A 9,754-nucleotide genomic window follows, 5' to 3' on the forward strand; every position below is an offset into this window, starting at 1 on the left:
TGATGTATTGCCGAAAGGATTCAAGGACTAACATCACCTGCATGCTACACAGGAACCAATTAACAGTGCCTTAATGAATCAGCCTGCAATTACCATAGTATTAGTCCACTAAAGGATAGGTGTTTAAATAGGAAAGGAACCCTCACACACATATCGATTATCTATAAAAGCAGTTCCTACACACCTGCATCTGCTATGTACACCCACCAACATCTCCCCCACACCCAAACCAATTACAATACAAACTGTAATAACATCACAAATCATTCACTCACTGTACGACATCTACAGAAGCCTTAACATACCTTGTCAGAGACACACTAACAAGGCCCTATGTAAAATAGTTCCTGTTATACAATGGAACAGCTGCTGATGTTATGAGGTTTATTTGCACTAATCCCATTTCAGAGGGTTGTGTGTACACCAGGAAGTGTTACCAATTACTGATTAACAGCACAATATGATACACATGTACACCAAACCAAAGATGTCTGGTGAGCACACTGAAAACCACCTAACATCTCATGCATAGCCATACAGCCTTGAGCTGCCCAAACATCCTTGCCAGACTGAAAAATCTGCAGAAGTAGCAATGTTCTGAAATATAACAGCTGTACTCACATGTAGACCAACATCTTCTAGCCATTACACACAATCCACGGGAGTCGTGAAGCTAATACATCTCTGTCTGTCTCCATATAGCTGTTGAAATACATCACAAATAACACATCCAGGCTGTCTTCCTCAAAAGTAAGGCAAAGGGACAATGTCCAAGTGGAGTACTCAATTATACACCACTGTTGCTATGGTATTGGCTAATGCAGTAGCTGCACAGCTGATGTGCATCTAATTAACTACTTTGGAACACCAATTGGTGGTCAGGATAGCACATGTTACCGATATTTAACTATAAAAGGATGGCTTATCACACATTCAAACCATCTGTATATACCAGCAGAACATTACAAAGAAGATTGAAACACAAACTGAAAAAGATTAAAATAACAGTCAACGACACCTCGGGTTACTAATAAGGTATGTAGAACACTCAGAATGTCTGTGTATGTAGCACCTGTTCTGTAATAATTAAAGTGTACGCAATGCATATAGTGGAAAGAGTTATCTTGTAGTGATGTATTGTTGATCATAGTAACGCTTGTAGTTTTTATGTGTGTACTGTTGTAGGTCACAAGGCAAATATTGCATGCACCACAAGGGATGCTTTATAAGGGCTTTGAACTCAACAATTCCTCAACAGCCGCTGTCAGTGGCAGGGTTGGTCCAACAAGTACGTGCTATAACAGGGGATAGTATATGTTGATATATTGTAACAGTAGGCATATGTATGGGTGTATTACTGAGAATAACATGTCGAAGGTTGGCCTACTGTGCAATTATGATTTGCATTGTGGGATATTGTGTCAATAACTGTGTAATGTACAGTATTGTTGGCAGATATGTATTACATTTTACATAGAATTGCTGTTATGTTAGGCAAACATTATTTATGTCTATTGGCATTTACAATACACAGTAACAGGATACATATGACTTATAGTCACCCGACAGTTTATCAGCATGATAGCAAAGTAAAATGGAAGAGCTAGTTAACTATCCATGCACATAAGACATGTAATAAGTTCAAAGGTAGGTACTAGGCTGTCAGCCCAAGGGTATTTATAAGCTTAGCTAGAGTGTGTTGGCTTCCGCCACCCCCTTAGGTTAGTTCCCTGTGCCTCTGAACAACAGAGCTATTAGTTCCCTGTGCCTCTTTCCAGCAGAGTCACTGCCATGATCCCCTGGGTACATGTCTGTCTCCCATCCACCAGTCAAGGTTTCTCTTGAAGAGTGCTAGTGAGGGGCCCTGCCTGATGTACATTGGAATCATGTTCCAAAGTATGGGGAGTCTCCGGGTCAGGAATCTATCCCTCCAGCACGTCCTAGTTATCATTGTGGTTAGGTGTATATCCCTAGAGCAGGTGGCTCTCGGGAGCTTTTGTTTAGGTGGAGCATATCCAGCAATACTGGGTTAGACATGGGCCTTGTATGTCAAGCAGAGATCACCTGTGAGTATGTGGTATGTAACCGACTACAGCTGGAGTTTCATTAGTTGGGCTGCATAGGTCATCTGTTTGAGGTCAGTAATCCTCTTAGTGTGGTACTGTTGTAGTCTGTCGTGCTGCTGCAGTTGTCTTGTAAGGTACTTCCCAAATGGGGTGCTGTATCCTTTAATGGGTCTAATAAGTCATGAGTAGAGAGGCACAATGGGCTCCTTTGTTCTGGATGCGAATCTATTTGAGATTAGGGCGGCCACATAGAAGGATATTCTAACAACTTTGGCATTATGGTTATCCAAGGAGAGATTGCTATCTACTTGGGTTCCCAGATCCCTTATTACCTTTTCTGTATCTAAAGGACTAGCACATATGTGGTCCGCGGTAATTAGTTTTATCCAAACGGGATGACTATGCTCTTTTTGTCATTCAGCTTGAGGCCATGATATTGACACCAGGTATCCATCTCAGGGCAACCCTTCTGGAGGGTGTCTGTATCAGCTGGGGAAACAATTATGGCCCCTAGTTTGCAGTCGTCTGCAAACCTTTTCAGCCAAAGTCCTCCTGTGCTTGCCTGTACCTCAGAGAAGTATATACCGAACATGAGGGGTCCTAGGACTGAGCCCTGGGGAATGCCACTTGTAACTGGTTTACAGTCGGACCTAGGGTATGCAACCCCCACTGTGTGGGTTCTGTCCGTGAGCCACTTTGCAAACCATCTCATGATGTAGGGGTTAATGTTCAGGTGGATGGGTATGCCGATAATACCGGAATGGGGAATGGTGTTGAAAGCCTTTGAGAGATCAAGGTAGGCTGTGTGGACCTCCTTACCCTCATCTAATGCCTTGGTAACTGTCTCAAAGAAGTCCACCAGGATTAGGAGGCATGGTCTTCTCTTAACAAAGCCAAACTGGGAAGGTTCAAAGGTTTGGAGTTACCCAATGTCTCTGTGAGTGAGATCCATGATGATGAGCTCCATAGCCTTGCAGACCAGACTAGTCAAGCTCATAGGGCAATAGGTCCCATGGTCTGTTGTGGCACCACCTTTGTGGAGTGGGATAACTGTTGCTGTGTGCCATTCAGGGGGCACAAAGCCTGATGCAAGGCTATTATTGAACATGGTGCATAGGTGGGGAGCCAGTTCATTCTGAAGTTCATGTAAAACGCAGCCTGGGATGTTGTCCGGTCCCATGGATGCTGTGATATTGGCTTTAGAGAGTGTAGCTTTTACCTGCATAGGTATGATTACAGGGACTCTGTTTCTTCCTGTATAGATATGGGCGCTTTAGGGGGTGAGAGGGAGGAAAGGTAGCACTGAACCTATCTGCCAGGATGTTGGCAATATTAGATGGTTCTGTAATGTTCATGCCTTTGTGCTGTAACTCAGAGCAGATCTGGGTGTTGGCATCGAGATATTTGACATAGCTATAGAATGCTTTGTGGTTGTCCTTGGAATTAGTGGCAGTTTTGTTTCTGTAGCTAGCTTTGGAGGATCTTATAAGGGATCTCAACTTCTTATTGAGGCTGACCAGTTAGCTCCTCCACTCATGGGATTATGCTCTCTTTTGCAATAGTTTATTCCTTCTGGTGTACAGTTTGTTTATGGCAGGGGACCACCAGATTGGCTTCCTTATTTTGGAGGATATCATTTTGGTTCTGTTTGGGATAACACGATCCATGCACTCATGTAAGTGCTTATAGAGTGCATTTGTGTAGGATTCAGCAGTTGTAACTGTATTGTCCATCTGCATGGGTGTCTCGAAGTTCACCACGTCTGTCTTAAGAAGCATGAAGATGGCTTTGTAGAAATATTATACTGTGGTTTTCTTAATGGGGGGTGGGGTGGGATGTGGATATCAAGGGTGTTTAGCTTGTGGTTGGATCGGACCAATAAAGAGTTAACTTCAGGTGTAGAACACCGGTCACTCATGTTGGTAATGCCTAGGTCTAGGATATTGTTGCCCCTGGTGGGTGTGTGGATAAGTTGATCCAGGGCATTGGAGTTTATGAATTCCAGAAAGCGTTGAGCTAATGAGTTGGTACACGAGTAGTTTTCCCAGTTAATGCTGGGGTAAGTGAAGTTGCCCATTAGTAGTGTGTTGGTTGAACCCTAATAATTTCCAGTACATCAAGAAAAGAGGAGTGGGAATCTTGGGGCATGGTGGGGGATCTGTAGCAAGCTACGATTTGGATTGCAGTTTAGCCCAGAGGTAGTTGCACTTGGATAACCTCAGATGCATTGTGCTAAGCAACTAGCCTGGAGGGGTGGATATCCTTAATGAATATGGACACACTTCCGCCTTGGTTGTTTCGGTCCAGATTACATAGCCGAAAAGTGTGGTTTGAGTTATAGCCTGGTAGTGCAGGCATGCTCTCTAGAGCCTTGAACCAGGTTGCAGTCACTGCACAGATATTGATGTTCTCCATTACAAGGAGTGCCTCAAATGAGCGCATTTTGTGATTTAGACTTCCAGCATTGACTAGCATTACCCTCAGTTTGTGCTTGCCTGTTCCTGTTATGGTGGTGAATATGTTATTTGAACTTTACCTAAAGAAGGCACTATAGGGGCAGCAAGAGCCTTAGCCAGTATCCGGAATCCCAGGGGCGACGGGTGCAGGTCATCTGTGGCAAAGCATCATGGCCAGTCGACCATGTCATCCCAAGCAGTTTTTTTTTGGTTTTGGGGTTAAAAAACCCCCTTCTTAAAAGGGGGCCGGGAAAAAGGGTTTTTCTTTTTGGGGGGTTTTTTTTTAAGGGTTTTTTTGGGGGGGAAAAAAATTTTTTTTTTGGGGAAAAAATTTTTTTTGGGAAACCAATTTTTGTTTTTTTGGGGGGGTTTTGAAAAAAAATTTTTTTTTTTTAAAAGGGGGGGGGGTTTTTTTCCCCCTTTTTCCCCAAAAAATTTCCCCAAAAAAAATTTTTTTTTTTTTGGGGGGGGAAAAGGGTTTTTTTTTTTGGGGTTTAAAAAAAAAGGGGGGGGAAATTTTCCCGGGGTTTTTGGGTTTGGAAAAAAGGGGGGGGGTTTTTAAAAGGGAAAATTTTTTTTTTTTTTAAAAAAGGGTTTTTTTTTGGGGGGGGGTTTGGCCCTTTTTTTTTTTTAAAAAAAAATTTTTTTCCAAAAAAAAGGGGGAAAAGGGGGGGGGGGGGTTTTTAAAATTTTTTTCCCCCCCCCTTTTTTTTTCCTTTTTTTAAAATTTTTGAAAAAAAGGGGGGGGAATAAAAAAAAAAATTCCGGTTTGGGGGGGGGAAAAACCGGGGGGGGGGTTTTTTTGGGGGGGGGCCCTCGCCCCCAAAGGGGGCCCGGTTTTCCTTTTAAAAATTTTTTTTGGGTTTTCGGGGGGGGTTTTTTTAAACCCATTTTTTCCCCCCCCCCAAAAAGGGGGGGCCCCTTTCCTGTTTTTTTTTTTTGGGGTTTTAAAAACCCCCAAAAAAAAACCCTTTTTTTTTGGGGGGGGGGGGGTTTGGGGGAAACCAAACCCCCCAAAAACCCCCCCCTTTTTTGGGGGTTTTTTCCCAAAAACCCTTGAAAAATTTTGGGTTTTTTATTTTTTTCCTGGGGGGGAAAAAAAAACCCCCCGGGGGGGGGGGCCCCTTTTTCTTTTTTTTTTCCCGGGTTTTTTTCCCCCCCGGAAATGGGTTTATTTTTTTTTTGGGGGGTTTTTTTGGGGGGGTTTGGGGGGGAAATTTTTTCCCCTTTTTTTTTTTTGGGGGGGAAATTTTAAAAACCAAAAGGAAGGGGAAATTTTTTTTGGGGGGGGTTGGTAAAAGGGTTTTTTTAAATTTTTTTGGGGGGGGGGCCCCGGTTTCCCTTTTTTTTTGGGAAAAATTTAAAAAAATTTTTAATTTTGGGGGTTTTTTTTTTGGGGGAAAAAAGAGGGGGGGTTTTTTTTTTTTCCCCCCAATTTGGGGGGGCCGGGTTAAAACCCCTTTTTTTAAAAAAACCCAAAATTTTTAAATTTTTTTTTTTTTTTTAATAAAAAAAAAAACCCCCCTTTGGGTTTTTTCCCCCGGGGCCAAATTCCCTTTTTTTTTTTCCCCCAAAAAAAAAGGGGGAAAAAAATTTAAGGAAAAAAAGGGAAAAAAACCCCCCCAAAAAAATAAAAGGGGGGGGGTTTTTTTTTTTTTTAAAAAAAGGCCTTTTTTTAAAAAAAAATTTTTTAAAAAAAAATTTTTTTCCCCCCAAAAACCCGGACAAAACCCCCCAAAAACCCCTTGGGGTTAATTTTGGGGTTTTCCCCCCCCCCCAAAAAAAAAGGGGGGAAAAAATTTTCCACAAAAACCCCCAAAAAAAAGGGGTTTTTTTTCCCCTTTTTTAACCCCAACGGGAAAAAAAAAGGGGGGAAAAAAAGGGGAAACCCCCAAAAAAAAAGGGGGTTTTAAAAAAAAAAAAGGGGTTTTTTAAATTGGGAAAAAATTGAAAAATTTTTTTTTTTTTAAAAAAAACCCCCCGGCCCCCCCCAAAAGGGGCCCCTAACCTTTTTTGGGGGTTTTTTTTTTTTTTTCCCCGGGAAAAAAAAAATTTAAAATTCCCCAAAAAGGGAAAAAAAATTAACCCCCCTTCAAAAATTTTCCCCCAAAAGGAAAATTTTTTCCCCCCTTTTCCTTCCAAAAAAGGGTTTTTTAAAAAAATTTTTTTTTTTTGGGGGGTTTTTCCCCCTTTTTAAAAAATTTCCCCGGAAAAAAAATTTTAACAAAAAATTTTAAAAAACCAAAAAAAAAATTTTTTTAAAGGGGGAAAATTAAAAAACCCTTTGGGGGGAAAAGGGAAATTTTTTCCCCCTTTTTAAAAAGGGCCCCTTTAAAAAAATTTTTTTTTGGGATTTTTTTTTTTCCCCCCCCCCCCAAAAAAAATTTTCCATAAGGGCCAAAGGGAAAAAAATTTATTTTTTTTTTTATTTAAAATTTTTTTTTTTTTTTGGGGGGGCCCCCCCGGGGCCCAAAAAAAAAAAAAAAAAAGGGAAAAAACCCCCCCTTTTCCCAAAAAAAAAACCCCTTTTTTCCCCCTTTTTTTGAATTCCCCAAAAAAAATTTCCCCCCCAAAAAAGGTTAAAAAACCCGGGGGTTTTTTTTTTAAGGGGAAAACCCCTTTGGCCCATTTTTTTTTTTCTTTTGGGGGGGGGAAAAATTGTTTGGCCCAAAATTTTTTAAAATTTTTAAAAAAATTTTTTTTCCCTTTTTTTGGGGGAAAAAAGGGTTGGGGGGTTTTTTTGGGCCCCCCGGGGGAAAACAAATTTTCCCCCCCAAAAACGGGAAGGGCCGGCCCCTTCCATTTAACAAAATTTTTTTTTAAAAAAAACCCCCCCCCAAAAAAGGGGGTTTCCCCCCAAAAGGTAAAAAAAAAAAACCCCCAAAAAAGGGTAAAGGGGAATTTTTAATTAAAACCCCAAAAAAAAAATTTTTTTTTTTTTGGGGAAAAAGGGGGCCCCCCCCTTTTTTTCCCCCCCCGGGGTTTCAAAAAAATTTTTTAAAAAATTGTTCCCCTTTTTGGCCCCCAAAATTTTTTGGGGTTTTTTTTTCCCCCCAAAAATTTTTTTAAAAACCCCCCCCCTTTCCTCAAAAATTAAATTCCGGGGGGGGGCCCCAACGGGGAAAAGGGGGGGCCCGGGAAAAAGGGGGGAAAAAAAAACCCCCAAAAAAAAAAAACCCCCCAAAAAAAAAAAACCCCAAAAAAAAACCCCCCAAAAAAAAAAGGGGGGTGGGACCCCCCCCCCCAAAAGGGGGAAAACCCAAACAAAAAAAAAAAAATTTTCCCTTTTTTTTTAAAAAAATTTTTTTTTTAAAAATTCCCCCAAAAAAATTTTTAAATTTTTGGGGGGGCCCCCCAAAAATTAAAAAAAAATTTTTTTAACCAAAAAAATTAAAAATTTTTTGGGGGGGGGGGGGTTTTTTTTTTTAAAAAATTTTTAAAAAGCCCCTTATTTTAAAAAGGGGAAAAAAACCCGGGGTTTTTGGTCCCCCCCCCCCAAAAAGGGGGGGGCCCCCCTTTTTTCCCGGCAAAAAACCCAAAATTTTCCCAAGGGGGGGGGCCCCCAAAAAAAGGGGGGTTGCCAAAACGGGCGCCCAAAAAATTTTTTTTAAAATTTTGGGGAAATTTAAAATTTAAAAAAAAAAAAATTTAAAATGTTTAAAAAAAATTTTTTTTAAAAAGGGGGAACCCTTTTTTTTTTTTAAAAAAAAAAAGGGGGGAAAAAAAAAAAAAAATTTAGGCCCCCCCCTTTTTGGTTCCCCCGGGAAAACCCCGGGGGTTTTTAATTTTTTGGGGTTTTCCCAAAAAAAAAAAAAAAAAACCCCCCCCCCCGGGCCGGCCCCGGGGGGGTTTTTTTTAAAAAATTTTTTTAAAAAACATTTTAAAAAAAAAAATTTAAAAAACCAAAAAGGGAAAAAAGGGGGGGGAGGGGGAAAAAAAAAAATTTTTTGGGGGGCCCCCCCCCCCAAAAAACCCTTTTTTGGGGGTTTTTAAAGGGGGAAAAACCCCCCCCCCCCCTTTTTTTGGGGGGGAAAACCCCCAAAAATTTTAAATTTTTTAAAAAAAAACCCCCCCCCCCCCCCCCTTTTTTTTTGGGGTTTAAAATTTTTTTCCCCCCCTCATGTTTTTAAAAAGGGGGGGGGAAAAATTTGGGTTTTCCCCTTTTGGGCCGGGGAAAAATTTTGGGGGGGGGGGTTTTTTCCCCCCTTTGGGGGCCCCCCCTTTTTTTTTTTCCCCGGGGGGGGAAAAAAAAAATTTTTTTTTTAAAAAATTTTAAAAAAAAAAAAAAAGGGGTTTTTCCCCCCCACCAAAAAAAATTTTTGGGGGAAAAAAAAACCCCCAAACCCCCTTTTTTAAAACCCAAAAAAAAAAAAATTTTTTTTTTTTTTTTTTGGGGGGCCCCCCGGGGGGTTTTTAACCTGTGCTGGTCTACATGGTGTAACACAGGGATGTATGCTAACTACTACTATGATTGTGTAATTTGCTTGCCTTCTGCTATGTCACATGCATGCTGCTGTGTGCAACTCAGGGATGTATGATAACTGCCACTATTATTGTCTGAGCTGCATGTCATCTGCCATATCACATGCATGTTGCATGCCTTCTGTCATATCACATGCATGTTGGATGCCATAGCGTGTATCTCTGTGTGTGTGTGTGTCTATTGTATAGATTGTAATGTACAGTTCTTGTCTGCCCCTCACAGGTGATGCAAGTGCATTCCCTTCCTGCGGTCCATCTGATGTTAGTGTCCCCACTCTAGCAGTGATGATGAATGTATGATTGAGGCACAGGCAGGGTTGTCAGGGGCTGAATCTGTGCCATTGATTGCCATTCCACCTATATCCCCTCATCCCCGCACACAGGTCTCATGCCTACACATACCCCATCACCACTGGCCATACAGAAAGGACAGTTGGCATGTGCTAGCTTGGAAAAGGAAAGTGTGAGGGCTATGGAAGGTGTATAACGAAACACCAAAGGAAAAAAATCTCAAAAAACTCCAACAGGTAGCAGAAAGTAAACGCCAACCACAGAGATGGAAAGCCACAACACTTTATTCACATGTCCTGGTACCTCGGCAATTCGCCTTCAGTGGAACCACTGAAGGCGAATTGCCGAGGTACCAGGACATCAGAATAAAGTGTTGTGGCTTTCCATCTCTGTGGTTGGCGTTTACTTTCTGCTATGTGTTGGAGTTTTTTGAGGCTATGGAAGGTGTGCCTGCACACC

Source organism: Protopterus annectens, chromosome 5.part0 (assembly GCF_019279795.1).
Source record: "Protopterus annectens isolate FY-2018-M chromosome 5.part0, PAN1.0, whole genome shotgun sequence".
NCBI classification, from domain to species: Eukaryota; Metazoa; Chordata; order Ceratodontiformes; family Protopteridae; genus Protopterus; species Protopterus annectens.